This window comes from Pan troglodytes, chromosome 11, assembly GCF_028858775.2.
Source record: "Pan troglodytes isolate AG18354 chromosome 11, NHGRI_mPanTro3-v2.0_pri, whole genome shotgun sequence".
Lineage (NCBI taxonomy): Eukaryota > Metazoa > Chordata > Mammalia > Primates > Hominidae > Pan > Pan troglodytes.
Genome location: NC_072409.2, coordinates 83,322,664 through 83,340,413, shown reverse-complemented (window position 1 = coordinate 83,340,413; position 17,750 = coordinate 83,322,664). Strand labels below are relative to the sequence as shown.

The window sequence follows — 17,750 nt, the reverse complement described above, 5'->3', positions numbered from 1 at the left end:
GATATAATGGACTTTGGAGACTCAGAAGGGGGAGGGAGGTGAGGGATAAAAAACAATGTACAATACTCGCATAATAAGTGCACTAGAATCTCAGAATTCACTGCTATATAATTCATCCATGCAACCCCAAACCCCAAAAGCCATTGAAATTTTATATATACATATATATATACACGTATAAATTCTAATCCAATAGGCCTGGGGTGGGCCTGAGAACCTGCATTTCTAACAAGCTCCCAGGTGATGCTGATGCTGCTGGCCCACAGCACATTCTAGCAAGTGGATAGAACAGTGGTTCTCAAAGTATGGTGCCAGTACCATCAGCATCACCTGGGAACCCAGAAGAAATACAGATTTTCAGGGCCCACTCCAGATCTACTGAATTAGAAACTCGGGTTGGAGATCCGGCAATCTGTCTTTTCAAGTCTTCTGCATGGTTCTCCTGCACCTTAGAAAGTCGTGATAGTGCTGAAAAACCACTGGGGTGAAAAACCACTTTGGGCTAGAGCATCAAAAGGTTGGGTAATGGTATTGAAAGATACTAGAAATGTACATGGTGAATAAAGAATGTGGCATACAAAGAGTTAGAACAGGGGTATCCAATCTTTCGGTTTCCCTTGGCTATACTGGAAGAAGAATTATCTTGGGCCACACATAAAACACACTAACACTAATGATAGCTGATGAGCCAAAAAAAAAATTGCAGAAAAATCTCATAATGTTTTAAGAAAGTTTACAAATTTGTGTTGGGCCACATTCAAAGCCATCCTGGGCTGCATGCTGCCCACGGCCCACGGGTTGGACAAGCTTGAAATTAGAATTTTATCCTATAGGCAACAGGAAATTCCTAGATAGTCTTAAGAAGAAGAGTAATGGAATTTGAAGTTATTTTAAGATCTTTCTGGCAGAAGTGTCCCTTTGAGGCACCTCCTAACTATGGTACGAAGTGTCCTCGTTGCTTTGGTTTCACTGACGGGCCTTTCCACTCATCTTCCCAAGGCCTCCGCCCCCCTACAGAAAGCCTCGGGTCCTATGACAGCTCTGGGTCCTGCCCAATGTTTGCTGGGCTGATTTCCCTGGTTTCTGACCTGGTGCCTGTCCATTGATTCTTCCTCTTTCCTGGGTCCCTTTTGGGGGTGGCTGCCTTTGGGCTGTCAGTGCCCTTTGACTTGACTTCTCCTGGGGCCATTGCCTCTTGGGTCTTCCTAACTTGGCTTTAAGTGCTGCATTCCACCATCGCCCTCATTCCCATGCCACATCCGACTTTCACTCCAAGCAGAGCGTAGTGCCATGGGCCTTGGCTTGTCTGGGAGGAGGTGCTAGACAAACAGTTGAGAGAGACTGCATGTCTGGCTGGCAGTGACTTGCTAGGTGACCAAGGCCAAGCAACTTACCTCTCTGGGCTTCAGTTGTCTCATTTATATAACCCAGTCTCCGGGATTGCATTTAAAAATCATTCAAGAGACCCAATATAAAGCTCTACAATTCCATAGAAAACATTTGCTTTGTAGGATTACTTTATTGAAAAACATGTCCAATTACAAGTCTTTTTTCTTGGATATGGAAGAAGCTTACTTTTTCAAAATATAGAATCTGTTTTTACAAGCTCAATATCAAGGTGTAGAAGGATAATAAATTAGAAATAGTAACCAATGTTTTGCCCCCAGATATCTCCCCTATGCCCTTTGCTTCTGTTCAAGTAAGTAGACAATTCTGAGTTTATGGCCTTGGGAAGAGATATGACACATTTGAAAGCAGAAAAAAAGGGTGTCTATCTCATGCCAGTCAGAACGGCAATTATTAAAAAGTCAGGAAACAATAGATGCTGGTGAGGCTGCAGACAAATAGGAATGCTTTTACACTGTTGGTGGGATTATAAATTAGTTCAACCATTGTGGAAGACAGTGTGGTGATTCCTCAGGTTTCTAGAACCAGAAATACCATTTGACCCAGCAATCCCATTACTGGGTATATACCCAAAGGAATAGAAATAATTCTACTGTAAAGACACATGCACATGTATGTTTATTGCAGCACTATTTACAATAGCAAAGACATGGAACCAACCCAAATGCCCATCAATGATAGACTGGATAAAGAAAATGTACATATACACCATGGAATACTATGCAGACATAAAAGAGAATGAGTTCATGTCCTTTGCAGGGACATGGATGAAGCTGGAAGCTATCATCCTCAGCAAACTAACACAGGAACAGAAAACCAAACACTGCATGTTCTCACTCATAAGTGGGATTTAAACAATGAGAACACATGGATGCAAGTTAAACAATGAGAACACATGAATGCACACACCAGGGCTTGTTGGGGGTGGCGGACAAGGAGAAGGAGAGGATTAGGACAAATACCTAATGCATGTGGGGCTTAAAACCTAGATGATGGGTCGATAGGTGCAGGAACCACCATGGCACATGTATAACTATATAGCAAACCTGCACATTCTGCACACATCCTGTATCCCAGAACTTAAAGTAAAATTTTTAAAAAGAGGGGTGTCACCCCTGCTTTGGCTTCTAGAATTCTAAGCCTTTAGGACAGAGGCTGCAAAGTGGTAGTGCTTAGGGCAAAACTGAGTCACAGATGTGTTTTGTTGGCCCTGCGGTGATACTTTTCCAAAATAAATTGATTTCCAACATTTGAAATCAGAAAGGTTTGCACCAACCGAAACTTTCCACCTTCTTCTTGAAAAAATATATGGTGGACCTGAACAAGAAGAGCCCTGTACCCCCTTTCCTGGGCCAAAGGGGCCTGGGAAGACAGCAAGACTGTGAAGCTTTAGCTTATGCAGAGCCCCATGCAGCTCCGGAGACTCATCGTAAAGATAGTGGGAGATCTGCTGAGCTCAGGACTAGCAGATGGACAGCTCAGGGGTGACACGTGTGGTCCATGGCTAAGGATGTCTTCCGACAGGCCTGATGTTTGTGGGAAGTGTGCTGAGGCCAGGACCAGCAGATGGACAGCTCAGTGTGACACGTATGGTCCACAGCTAAGGACCCAATGGCATGAAGGTTGGATCTCAGCAGATGCCTTGGTGGACCAAAGGCATAGAAGACGGGATGTTTCCTATTACATCTGGTGCCCCAGCTCAGAACTGAGACACAATCCCCTGGGATGGAGAGAGTAATAGAAAATCCCTAACATCAAGATTAAGTCTCTGCCATATAAACAGAATGGGGGCTCAAAACAGAAATCAGTGTGAATTTTAGAAAAGAAAAAGAAACATATTTTCTGCATGCCTCAGTTTGGAACTTAAATATGTACCCGTTATAAAAGAAAGTAGGATTTTCCTTATGTACTTGTTTTCTATGTGCACACATCCTTTTAAAAATGATATCAGGTATGGGTGAGAAGGGTAGCAGGAGAAATGAGAACTGTGGTTGAATCTTTTCCTCCAGAATGAGACAATTGATTCATTCTAAAGAGCTTAGAGATGGATTTGATCTTTACACCAGTGGATCTTGACATGTTTGGGTCATGTACTCCTTTAAGGAGCTGATAAAAGAAACCTTCTGTTATGAAAAACATACATGGACACAAAATTTATACAATTCTATACAAATTCCAAGGGCTTCAATACTCAAGCCTCTTTGGAAGCCCATCCACGGACCCCAGGATAAGAAATTTGCCTCTGCCTGCTACTCTTCTTGTCCCCATTTTCTTCCAGGGATTACAGTGAAAGGAGAGAAAATCCTCAGCCTATTTGGAATACAAAGAAAACTGCCACCCACAGTCTGTCACCCTGGCACCCTCACCATCTGCAACCTTTCAAAGCTCTTGCCTGTTCCCACCCCCTTCCAGAGCTGTGTTGCTGAGGCCTCTTCCACAGGCCTGATGTTTGCTGAGCTCTGCCCAGAGCACCCTCTTTGGGACTGCCTCATACTGATGCACATTAAAAATAAAAGGGATGGGGCTCTGCATGCTCAGTGCGCTTCTGGCAGGGGACACTTAAATTTGCTACTTGTCAGGAAATTCACTCTGAACACAAAAGTGTCCTGGGCAAGAGATTCTCAACTAGAAAGGGTGCAGAAGTATGAGGCTGCAGGTGAGGCAGAAAGCACCCCCTAGCCAGCTGGAAGCCACTACACTGTTCAGCAGACTTGACTGAAGCAGGTGTCCAACCCCAACCAGCCACCTCCACCTCCACCAAATTGATGGGGCCTCCTTTGTGGGGAGAACTGCTTTCGCCTGATGGCATATGAAAGAAACAACAGAGGCTGGCAAACAAGGCTGGTCATGAAGGGCTCACTCACCCATCACATAGGCATTGGGCACTACTGTGCGTCCGGCATTGGGCCAGGCACTCCAGAGTCCCGACACCTCCCTGCCTTTCAGGAGCACGTGTTGTACTGCAAGAGCATGGGACCAGGTAATGCCAATGTGTGTACTCAGTGTGGTCAAGGGCTCCTCCTGACCCCCACTGGCCTACTATGAGGGCTTCAGCAAGTCACTTCACCCTCTGGAGCTTCATTTTACCCACTTGTAACATGAAGGTATTGGACCTGATGATCCAGAAGTTTCTCTTCCAGGTCATGAAACATCTCCAATTCCATAGGGACTACATACAAAGCTTTTGCAGGAAATTGTATTGCTATCATTGAGCCACTAGATGATGATTGCACTTTGTTTAGGAGAAATGCTACCTTGGAAGAGTCACTGATGAGAACAGCCACACACACACAAATGGGTTTTTTATGCCAGTGAGGAATTATGTAGTTAAATGGACAAAATCGAACTGCAAAGCAGTGGATAGTATCTGTCACCCGTATGACAAAATATGCTTAATTATCAAAACAACATATCTAACTGTTTCTGTGCTGATTCAGAAGACACTTGGGGATCTTGGAGAATCTCATAGTTGTGGTTTGGGAGCAGAAAGTGGAGTTCTCGGCACTGACGTCAGGAGACCTTCTAGTCCCAGCTCTTGCTCTAAGAGTTTGTTTGACTTTGGTGAATTATGCATCCTTCCTCTACCTTTGTTTCTGCATCTTTAAAACAAGGAGGGGCTCAACCAGACTCCGTGAACTGGCCCTAGTTCTAGCATTCTACAGTTCTCTGGATCAGACTGCCAAGTGTAATAAAGATTTCCAGCACTAGATATGGATGAGAAATCCCTATCATTTTTGGTCTCTAGAACAAGAGAAAGAAGGCCTACTGTCACATGCATGTTTAGAACGCAACATGTTACCACCATGATTTGGGACAGCTTGAGGGAGTCTCTGACCTTTGCCAAAGAAGTCTTTGCCAAATTAAAAATCCCATAAAACTTGAAGTCTGCCTCTGTGCAAAGGAGTGTGGCAACAGATCCCACCTGTCAGGAAGACAAAATTGTCTCGCCCCATGACCAGAACCAGTCCCCTAGGCAAACAGCTTGAGTTCTTGCAGAAAATCTTCCAGCTTCTTCCTGGGGCCAGCACCAGTTCTTTCTCTCCTTTGTTACTCCATATTGGCTTCATTTCCCCCAACTTCCCTTTCTCTGTGTGCATTGAACTTCACTCTGGTCAGGGAAGGAACCCATGGCTCTCAGGAACAGAAAATATCCCTTTTAGAGCTCATAGTCACAAATGAGCTAGCACCTCAATCTAAAGAAGTTTCTCAAAGTGTGGTCTGTCGAGTCCGTGTATCAAAATCAGTGATGCTAAAAGTGCAGAATCCAGGTTCTACCTCAATGTACTGACATAGTATTTCTATGGGAAGCCTGGAATATGCATTGTCACAAGCATTCTGGATGGGAATGAAGCCTGAGCCCCACTGCCTCACAACAGGGCCCCTTGTCCAGGTCTAGGATATTTGAATTACAGGCAATTTAGTGGAATTTTAGTATTGAAACCAGAATAAGAGGTAACAACATATGATTTGAGAAGCCATACATGACATTTGTTGAGATAGACAAAAAAAAAAATCTAAGGCCAGGCATAGTGGCTCACGCCTGTAATCCTGGCACTTTGGGAGGCTGAGGCAGGCAGATCACCTGAGGTCAGGAGTTCAAGACCAGCCTGGCCAACATGGTGAAACCTGGTCTCTACTAAAAATACAAAACTTAGCTGGGCATGGTGGCGGGCACCTGTAATCCCAGCTACTCAGGAGGCAGAGGCAGGAGAATTGCTTGAACCTGGGAGGTGGAGGTTGCAGCGAGTCAAGATCGTGCTGCCACTGCACTCCAGCCTGGGCAACAGAGCGAGACTCCATCTCAAAAAAAGAGAGAGAGAGAAAAAAAATATCTAAGACAGAGATTGGCAGTAGCTCATATGGGGCTTCTCTAATGGCAGTGCTACTGTAAAATCCAGGCCTGCTGATCTTCTTTAAAGGTGAAGAAATTTACGTTTCCCTTCCCAATTTCATCAGAATCAGGCGGCAGCAACTCACCCTAATTAGTCATCTCACAATAAACTGGTAAATAAACTACAATGTTATTCTGTTAGTTACAAGGACAGACAAAATTGCTAAGCAAACAGGAGTATTCATGTCAGCATGCCAAGGAATTGCCCCCGCGCCAACCCCTACACCTTTCCCTTTTTTTTTAGAAAAGTCTACATAGGCAAATTACCACTAACAGATGGTTTGATGAGCATGGGCATGGGAATTAGATGATGTTAAAGTCATGAGACGTGGCAACCAGAAACACTCTCCATCAAAGGAAAGAAGGTGAGAACAGACTTGCAATTTACCTAAGCACTTCCTATTGACAAGGCATCATCCCTACTCTTAATCTTGTAGGAATATGCTTGACAAAGGAACAAGAATCTTCTTGCTAGCTGGTTTGAGCTAGCCAGTGATAGCAAACCCAGTGATAAATGTTTTGCTTTTTTTTTTTTTTTTTTTTTTGAGACAGAGTCTCGTTCTGTCACTCAGGCTGGAGTGCAGTGGCTTGATCTCGGCTCACTGCAATATCTGCCTCCCGGGTTCAAGCGATTCTCCTGCCTCAGTCCCCCAAGTAACTGGGACAACAGGTGCCCACCACCACACCCAGCTAATTTTTGTATTTTTAGTAGATACAAGGTTTCACCACGTTGGCCTGGCTGGTCTCGAACTCCTGATCTCAGGTAATCTGCCCACTTCGGCCTCCCAAAGTGCTGGGATTACAGGGGTGAGCCACCACGCCTGGCTGGTTTCTTCTTCTGCTGTTTTCTCCCTACACCATGGTAGTCCACCTTTATTCTGTCCATTGTAACACAAGTGAACAGAATTCTTGAGATGCAGCCTAGTCCTACTAACTAATAAAATTTCTTAATTCTTAATTCTCTTCATCTCCACAAATGGGATTCTGAATTCTCCACAAATGGGACTGTAATCCATTACCTATAATTCCATTTGCATTTTCACCTAACCTCCACACTTGCTAAACACTTATTTTAGCAAAATGAGGCATAACAAATAAAATATTTGCTTTTCTACCAAATTATGTTTAAATAATGCACACATTTAATTCTTAACATCTCTTCCAAAAGTACAGCTGAAGCAGCCTTAGATGGAATGGAAGTGACTAGTACTTCATTTATGTGCAATGCACCTCCAACCCATATGTATCTAACCAGGTTTCAGGCTCAGCTTCCAATCTAGGTCATGAAGGTATGCACAGCCTCCCTATCTTTCCCTATCATCCCATGGGTCCACTTTGTTACCATTAGTCACCTGTCATGTGGGTTCTATTGGTGTGATCTGTCCTCCTCAGCTTTATAAGTTATATTTTTTCCTATAACCGACTTAAATTTAGGGGAAAGGAAAAGTCAGAGGAAGCAGGTATATTGAAAGCTTGCTTATCTTTACAACAGCTGCTGAAACAGCTGAAATAGAAAACACTAGCTTCTTTCTCAAGAGTTTTTATTTAAAATAATAATAATAATATCACTGTACATATAAAATAGTGAAAGCATTAGAAATATGATCCTCTTAAGACCTGATCTACATTTTCCTAGTTCAATGAAAAGAGAATGGGATTATCATATGGAAGAGAGCCAAAGGCACAGATAATACAAAATAACAAATTTAAGTTACCAAACATATACACTTTCACTTGTAATACATTTTTGGGGTTTTTTGGTTGTTGTAGTTGCTTTTTTATGAAAAGAGTTAACAATTTTATTTTCACATTTCACAATACAAATAAAAACTACTTTTTTTTGGTCCCACTTCTCCCCTCCAAAACTATTCTCTCTTTGATAAGAAAAGAGAGAAAGTCTCCCTTATCGTGCTGTTAAGAAAACACCCAGAGTCACAGCACCATGGTCTCCTAGTGAAGTAGAACAAGTAATATAAACCTGATACACAAGGCCTCTGCACTATCCTTAACCATCCGGTCAAGTCATTCTAGGCCAAGCAGGCACCATCATGGGACAGGCGGGAGGCCTTATCATTGACATGTGACCTCCCATGAGTGGCTTCATTCCAGGAGCAAGTCCCACTGGCATCATCCCATGAAAAGGAGGGCCCATCATTGGCATCATGGGAGGGCTCGCATATGGGGTGCTGGCATTATACTTGGGCAAAGACGACCTGGAAGGCTGGGGGGAGGGGGTATCATTGCCCCTGCAGAGGAGGAGCAGAGAATAGAGTAGGAGGTATCTTTCCTGGTTGAAATGAAGCCATTGTTTAGTCAATCAGGTTCTGAGTCTGTTCTTCTATCCATTTTTGGTAGTAGTCTTTCACATTCTCTTTGTGTTTCCTACCACTGAAGTGGGCCTTTCTCACAGATGGAGAGTCATGGGAGAGCTACATATTATAGTAGACACAATAAGACTTGGGCATGTTGCTCTGAAGGAGGTTGGCCACTCCATTCCACAACGCCTGGAGATGACCTTGTAATACATTTTTCAAACTTACAGTATAACATGGAAATAGTGGTAAAATCTTTTGGAAAAAAAAACCACAACATTTTATTCCAGGAATTCTCTGACCATACTATCCTGTCTTTCTAGAACTTTTCATCCCTACTCTGATTATACCTGTTCTTTGATCTTCATAAGATCTTCAGCAAATTGTATACTTCATTTTACCCTAGTCTTCTGTTTTGTATCATCCTTTCCTGTTTCATTTTCTTCCCTTTCCTGCCCAGGTCCCATTCTTATCACTTCAACTACTTTCTACCGAGAAAACCCAGCTTCCTTATCTCTTTTACCCCCTTCTATTAACCCTGTCTTATAAATCTCCAACCCTGGATTAACCCAAACATATCCATCTTCTTCCATGCTACCCACTGGTAGCCAAGTGTCAGAGAAATACACACAGCTAGGTGGACTGGTGCTACTACTATACATTTAGGATTTCCAGTCTCATCTGGTCCTCAGTGCTTCTAGCCATCTGTATCTGTGTCTCTGGTCAGTTACCCTTTTCCCCTCTTCTCCATGATAGGTCCAAACTTTTGCCATTCTTCTCATGCTCCCTAGCCTATCCTAAGTACCCCTACTTTCTTTAACTGATAAAACTGAGATGACCAGGGATGAACTTCCTCAGTTCCCACTCCCCACTCACAAGCTTATCTGCATCTCTGTTTTCCTTCCCGGGTGTCTTGGAGGACAAATGTGTCAAGGCCAGTGTCACCACTGTCTTTGTGTCACCGCTCTTGAATTTACTCTTCTCCATATCCATCCAGGAATTTGTTCCATCAATGATGCATTTGCTCTCCTGTTTCTTCAACTTTCCCGTCCTTCTGGTTTCTTCTCATCATGTTCAAGTCTCTTTAAATCTAAAAAATTACAGGTAAAACTCTCACCATTCTACATTCCTCTTTCAGCTATCACTCCAATTTGTCTTCTTTTTATCTGGGCTTCTGGAGAGGTCCTCCATCAGATATGACTTGGCTTCTGCCTCTTCAAGTTCACAGAAACTGCTTGTCCTAAGGTCATCAATGACTTCCTCATTGTTTAACCCAGGGAATAGTTTGTTCTTTCTTAGTTGACTCCTCTGAGATACTTGGCATCATTGCTCTCCTTTTTGAAACTCTCTTCTTTAACTCCCAGTGGTGCATAGGCTGTAGGTTTACTGATAGCTCCCAAATCCTATCTCTAGCCCAACCCACTCCTTCAGACCCTCATATTGAACTGCACACCAAATTGCCCACCTGGATCCAAATGCAACATATCCATAATGGGACCCATTTATATATCCCCAAGTTTCTTCCATTCGTGAGCCTCAGTTACCAAATCAGAAGCCTGGGAGTCATCTTTAACTTCTCCCCTCACCTCCACCCTTATAGCGAATGGTTGCCAAGTATTTTCTACTCCACTTAATAAGAAGGCCTCACATCTAACTTAGACATTGAAAGAATCAACTGACTATTCTGCTTCCCATCTCACCCCAGCGAAATTTCCTGTGGAGATTAGAATTCTGTGGTTTTCTCATTCTGCTCTTCATATGTAACGTCCATTCACTGAATGAAAACACCTGACTTGGGAGGAGTGACCCCCCAGCTGCAGTGAAGGGTGCCAAGTATCAAGCTGATTTCTTTTTTAAGTATTTGTGTTGAGAAAACAGGGTTTTGCAAGCCATAATCATCTTGAATTATGCATTGTTGAGCTGCTTTAAGCATAAAAGCAAAAGAAATAAATGTGTAATATTCAGGGTAAAGTTGGGCCATGAAAATCATCACAGTGAAGTCATTTGTGGGGCCTTGCCAGGTTCTTCTCATAAGGATGAATCTCACTAGTTCCCTTTGAAATGAAGGGGCATGGAGTTCTGAACCACAATCCTATCTTTGTGCTCCAAGTTAAAACACATGAAAATAAACCAGAGGACAGGAGTGTGCCTGCCACCCCCTCAGCAGCCCTTCCGGCACACACGGGTAGACGATCACGTGTGGATGCATCTACATGGGTAGATCCATCACCACAGCCCTACTTGATGTCATCACAAGGCATGTTCCAAGACCCATCTGGAAGGTGTTTCAGAAGAGAAAAAGCCTAGACTTCAACATTTATAAAACAGCCCATGTTAATCAGACTCAATTTTATGTCAGAAAAATTTTTAAAGGAGCAAAAATGAACTAAATACCATCCAAGATTCTTTCCAGCTGAAGAAAAGTCTACAATCCCTTTAAGTCACTGGTTCTTAACTTTGGTGGCAGTGGAGGTGAAGGAGGTGTTGCAGACTCCTTTGAGAAATCAATGGAGGATATGGATTCAGTTATCAAAAAATGCTTACACATACCCCACCCACACCCCCCAACCACAAACTTTTATGTACAATTTCAAGGATTTCATGCATCCCAGTTTAAGGCCTCATGTCTCCATTTCGGCACTGACTACACATGAACTTGAATGTGACTGAAACATTTTTTGTAATCACAAAAATATAAGATTTCCACTTAGCGCCCCTGAAAATCACCTAGGTTTCTAACCTGTTCCTCTTCCATTTCCTAAGGGTTCTTACTATGGACTTCCCTGGGTGGTGGTGGCAGGGGGGCTATTTCTCAGCTCAGCAGAGAATGCTGTTTCATAGTTAAGCCAGTGTTTCTCAAACAAAAGCCTTTGGGAGAACTTGGACTCATTCCATCTCCAGGCCCATGGCTTCTGGACTGGCTGTGCTAGGAAGGGTAGGCCAAACTTTAGCTGTCCCCAGTAGACTTTCCTCTCCACTGGGCTGAGAGTATTATCAAAGAGACCCCAGATTTAGAAGCCAGGCTGGAAGTGGGTAGAATGGTTCAAGCTGCTCCTTTTCTGAAGAGATGTAACTTGGTCTGGCTTGTCTACAGGTTTGAGTCAGGGATGATGGGTGCCTGAGAGGAGGGGAGAGTGGAAGCCATTAAGACAAGGAAACTTTTAAGGGCTTTGGTGGTGCTGGCAGTTGGCATGAGTGGGACACGTGGAACTGGAGCTTGTATTAAGAAGTTAAAGCTGGAGTAAAATGTTTCCCACACTTAAATGTTCTCAGTGCTCAGATCATTCCACCTCTCTGAAGCTGCCGGAGAGTGTCTGGGGCAGCATTATTCTTGCTGCTTTATTACTATCATTGCCATGTGGCCTCTAATCTGTTATTAAGAACAACTTTGGTTTACCCAGATTCTTCACTTTCTAGAAACTCTCACTTCATGATTCCTTAATGGTCATTTACTTACCACTTTCATTTTCCTACAATTTGAGGGCTTTTTCAAGAATTTCAAAAAAGGGTCAAAATTTCTGACTCCCTTCTAACTCAAAGTCTTGAGAAAATATCTTGCATGCCAAAGCAATTAAATAAACATGTTTCAATTTCTCCAGTTGATGAAAAAGTCCAATTTTGTTTCATATTACTTCTGCAGAATTACAGAAAATTAAATGTTGGCAGAATTCCATGGGAAAAAATAAGGATTTTAGCAGTGTTGCCTAATTCAATTACATCATTACTTCCCAAACTCACCAGTTGTTATACCATATTGCAAAATGCCACCAGTACTTTCCCAGTTTCATATATTATGGAGAAAAGAGAATTTTATTATGTGCCTGTACAGAAAGTGGAAGAGGAGTTTGTACAAGAGAAGTGTCACATGACAGTGACTGCGTGCACTTGCCTCCTACAAATTCTGATAGGTGCAGAGAAAAGATTTTAACGAAGTTTATTGGATCATAATTTTTTTAAAGAACAAAATTTGCAATTTTACTTTGCCTTAATGAGTTAACACAATGTGTTCAATGTATTATGTAGAATAATACTCATGAAATAGATGCTTTCTGTGGACTCAAAAATAGAGGCTTTACATTCACAGTTCTGTCTACCTGGAACTCCCCACCATGCACATACACACTTTCTCTCTCTCTGTCTCCTCTCTCTCTCTCTCACACACACACACACACACACCCCTTCACAAATTCATTCCAGGGCATCCTTCATTTTTCACCTGATTGGAAAAGTGATTCTATGTCCAATGTGGGTAGAGAAGGGGCTCCAACCCAAGGACGTGGTATCTGTTCGAGAAGAAGGGAGGAAAGGTGGGAAATTAGCAAGCATAAGGTTTCAGTGGAAATTATGTCACTCTCTTCCTGCCCCAGTCCTCATGGCACTGTAAATGTGAAAGCAGCCCCAGCCCAAGCCTAAGGAAGAATAATCTATTATTTATGAATGTAAGCAGTGAAGCCATGGAGCACTTGAAGCACAGATACTGGAGGCAAAATGCCTGGATTTGACTCCCAGCTCTAAAGGTTACTAACTGTGCCATCACAGATAAATTGTTTAACCCCTTTTTTGCTTCAGTTTCCTAATTGGTAAAGGGAAATAATAATAATAACAATAAGAAGAAAATAAAGGAGGAGGAGCAGGAGAAGGAAGATGAGCAGCAAGATGTCGGACTAGAAGACTCCACCTATCATCACCCATCCAAGGACACCAAGTTAATAACTATCTATACAGAAAAAACACCTTCAAAAGAACCAAAAATCAGGTGAGCCCTCATAGTACCTGGTTTTAACTCCATATCACAGTACAAGATATAAATAGAAACAACAAAAAGTTAAAAATCAGGGAAACAAAGTTATGGCATAGAGATCATATTTTTTATTTTTTGCTTGAATACGCAAACAGTGTTATGTTGTTATGAGGTTAAAATAATGGGTTATAAGATAGTATCTGTAAGCTTCATGGTAATCTCAAACAAAAAAACATACAACAGAGACAAAAAAATAAAAAGCAAGGAACTAAATCATATCACCAGAGAAAATCACCTTTCACTAAAGGAAGACAGAAAGGAAAGAAAGAAAGAAGAGAAGACCATAAAATAATCAGAAAACAAGTAACAAAATGGAAGGAGTAAGTTCTTACTTATCAATAACATCATTGAATGTAAATGGACTAAACTTTCTAATCAAAAGACACAGACTGACTGAATGGATGAAAAAAACAAGACCCATTGATCTGCTGCCTACAAGAAACACACTTCCCCCATAAAGACACATATAGACTAAAAATAAAGGGATGGAAAAAGACATTCCATGCCAATGGAAACCAGAAAACAGTGGGAGAAATTATACTTATATCAGACAAAATAGATTTCAAAACAAAAACTGTAAGAAGCTACAAAGAAGGTCACTAATGATAAAGGGGTCAATTCAGCAAGAGGATATAACAATTTTAAATATATAAGTACCCAACACTGGATCACCCAGATACACAAAGCAAATGTTATTAGAGCTAAAAAGAGAGACAGGCCCCAATACAATAATAGCTGGAGACTTTGAGACACTTGACTTTCAGCATTGGACAGATCTTCCAGACAGAAAATCAACAAAGAAACATTAGACTTAATCTGCACTATAGACTGAATGGATCTAATAGATATTTACAGAACATTTCATCCAATGGCTTCAGAATACACATTCTTTTTCTTAGCACATGCATCATTCTCAAGGATAGGCCATATGTTAGGTCACAAAACAAGTCTTAAAACATTCAAAAAATTGTAAATAATATCAAGCATTTTCTCTGACCACAATGGAATAAAACTAGAGATTAATAACAAGAGAAATTTTGAAAACTATGCAAACACATGGAAATTAAACAATATGCTCCTGAATGACTAGTGGGTCAATGAAGAAATTAAGAAGGAAATTGAAAATTTTCTTGAAACAAATGATAATGGAAACACAACATACCAAAACCTATGAGATACGGCAAAACCAGGACTAAGAGGGAAGTTTATAGCTATAAGTGCCTACATCAAAAAAAGAGAAAACGGTGGCTCACACCTGTAATCCCAGCACTTTGGGAGGCCGAGGCAGGTGAATCACAACATCAGGAGATCAAGACCATGGTGAAACCCCGTCTCTACTAAAAATACAAAAAATTAGCTGGGTGCAGTGGCAGGCACCTGTAGTCCCAGCTACTCAGGAGGCTGAGGCAGAAGAATGGCATGAACCTGGAAGGTGGAGCTTGCAGTGAGCCGAGATTGTGCCACTGCACTCCAGCCTGGGCGACAGAGCGAGACTCAGTCTCAGAAAAAAAAAAGAGAAAAAAAACTTCAAATAAACAACCTGATGATGCATCTTAAGGAATGAGAAAAGCAAGAACAACCCAAACCCAAAATTAGTAGAAGAAAAGAAATAATAAAGATCAGAGTGGAAATTAATGAAATCGAAGTGAAAAAGTACAAAAGATCAATGAAACAAAAAGTTGGATTTTGAAAAGTTAAACAAAATTGACAAACCTTGAGCCAGACTAACTAAGAAAATAAGAGAGAAGATACAAATAAATAAAAACAGAAATGAAAAAGGAGACATTACAACTAATACAGCAGAAATTCAAAGGTTCATTAGAAGTTACTATGAGCAACTATATGCCAGTAAATTAGAAAATCTAGAACAAATGGACTCATTTCTGGACACATACAATCTACCAAGATTGAACCAGGAAGAAATCCAAAACCTGGACAAACCAGTAACAAGTAGTGAGATCAAAGCCATAACAAAAACTCTCCCAGTAAAGAAAAGCCCAGGACCCGATGACTTCACTGATGAATTCTACAAAACACTTAAAGAAGAAATAATACCAATCCTACTCAAACTATTTCAAAAAAATAGAGGAGCAGGGAATACTTCCAAACTCACTCTGTGAGGCTGGCATTACCCCAATACCAAAACCAGATAAAGACATATCAATAAAAGGAAACTGCAGGCCAGAATCTCTGACAAATATTAATGCAATTTTTTTCAACAAAATAATAGCAAACCAAATTCAACAATACATTAGAAAGATCATTCATCATGACCAAGTAGGATTTATCCCTGGGATGCAAGAATGGCTTAACATATCAAATGCTTTGCAAAGAAAGTTCAACATATCAAATCAATCAATATGATATATCAACAGAATGAAGGATAAAAACCATATGATTATTTCAATTGATACTGAAAAAGGATTTGATAAAATTCAACATTCCTTCATGATAAAAACCCTCAAAAAACTGAGTATAGCAGGAGTATAAGTTAACATAATAAAAGCCATATACGACAGACCCACAGCTAGTATCATACTGAATGGGGAAAAAACTGAAATCCCCTCCTCTAAGATCTGGAACATGACAAGGATGCCCACTGATATCACTGTTATCCAACACAGTACTGGAAGTCCTAGCTAGAGCAATCAGACAAGAGAAAGATATAAAGGGCATCCAAATTAGAAAAGAAGTGAAATCATCCTTGTTTGCAGATGATATGATCCTATATTTGAAAAAATCTAAAGATTACACAAGAAACCTATTAAAAATGATGAACAAATTTAGTTGCAGGATATAAAATCAACATAACCAAAATCAGTAGCATTTCTATATGCCAACAGTGAACAATCTGAAAAAGAAATAAAAAAGTTACCCCACTTACAATAGCCACACATAAAATTAAATACCTAGGAATTAACTAAAGAAGTGCAAGATCTCGATAGCCATTCCAAGATGGCCGAATAGGAACAGCTAAGGTCTGCAGCTCCCAGCGTGGTCGACACAGAAGAAGGGTGCTTTCTGCATTTCCAACTGAGGTACCTGGTTCATCTCATTGGGGCTGGTTGGACAGTGGGTGCAGCCCACAGAGGGCGAGCCAAAGCAGGGCAGGGTATCGCCTCACCTGGGAAGTGCAAAAGGTCGGGGGATTTCCCTTTCCTAGCCAACGGAAGCCGTGACAGACTGTACCTGGAAAATCGGGACACTGCCACCCAAATACTGCACTTTTCCAATGGTCTTAGCAAACGGCACACCAGGAGATTATATCCTGTGCCTGGCTCGGCGGGTCCCACACCCACGGAGCCTTGCTCACTGCTAGTGCAGCAGTCCAAGATCAAACTGCAAGGCGGCAGCCTGGCTGTGGGAGGGGCATCTGCAATTGCTGAGGCTTGAGTAGGTAAACAAAGCAGCTGGGAAGCTCAAACTGGGTAGAGTCCACCTCAGCTCAATGAGGCCTGCCTGCCTCTGTAGACACTACCTTTGGGGGCAGGGCATAGCTGAACAAAAGGCAGCAGAAACTTCTGCAGACTTAAATGTCCCTGTCTGACAGCTCTGAAGAAAGCAGTGGTTCTCCCAGCATGGTGTTTGAGCTCTGAGAACAGACAGACTGCCTCCTCAAGTGGGTCCCTGACCCTCGTGTAGCCTAACTGGGAGACAACTCCCAGTAGGAGCCAACTGACACCTCATACAGCCGGGTGCCCCTCTGAGACGAAGCTTCTAGAGGAAGGATCAGAGAGCAATATTTGCTGTTCTGCAATATTTGCTGTTCTGCATCCTCTGCTGGTGATACCAAGGCAAACAGGGTCTGGAGTGGACTTCCAGCAAACTCCAACAGACCTGCAGCTGAGGAACCTGACTGTTAGAAGGAAAACTAACACACAGAAAGGAATAGCATCAACATCAACAAAAAAGACATCCACACCAAAACCCCATCTGTAGGTCACCATCATCAAAGACCAAAGGTAGATAAAACCACAAAGATGGGGAGAAACCAGAGCAGAAAAGCTGAAAATTCTAAAAACCAGAGTGCCTCTTCTCCTCCAAAGGATCACAGCTCCTCACCAGCAACAGAACAAAGCTGGACTGAGAATGACTTTGACCAGCTGACAGAAGTAGGCTTCAAAAGGTCGGTAATAACAGACTTCTCCGAGCTAAAGGAGGATGTTCGAACCCATCGCAAGGAAGCTAAAAACCTTGAAAAAACATTAGACGAATGGCTAACTAGAATAAACAGTGCAGAGAAGACCTTAAATGACCTGATGGACTGAAAACCATGGCACAAGAACTACGTGATGCATGCACAAGCTTCAGCGGAATACAGAGTATCCGTGATTGGAGA

General features: G+C 41.9%; 1 long non-coding RNA gene and 1 pseudogene across 1 annotated transcript in view; both read right to left on the bottom strand.

Moving 5' to 3' along the window:
* LOC134807673 (uncharacterized) overlaps positions 1-17,750 on the bottom strand; it is a 101,544-nt gene that overhangs the window by 63,779 nt on the left and 20,015 nt on the right. The gene's annotated exons all lie outside the window — the stretch shown is intronic.
* LOC107976571 (U1 small nuclear ribonucleoprotein C-like) lies at positions 8,304-10,711 on the bottom strand (annotated as a pseudogene).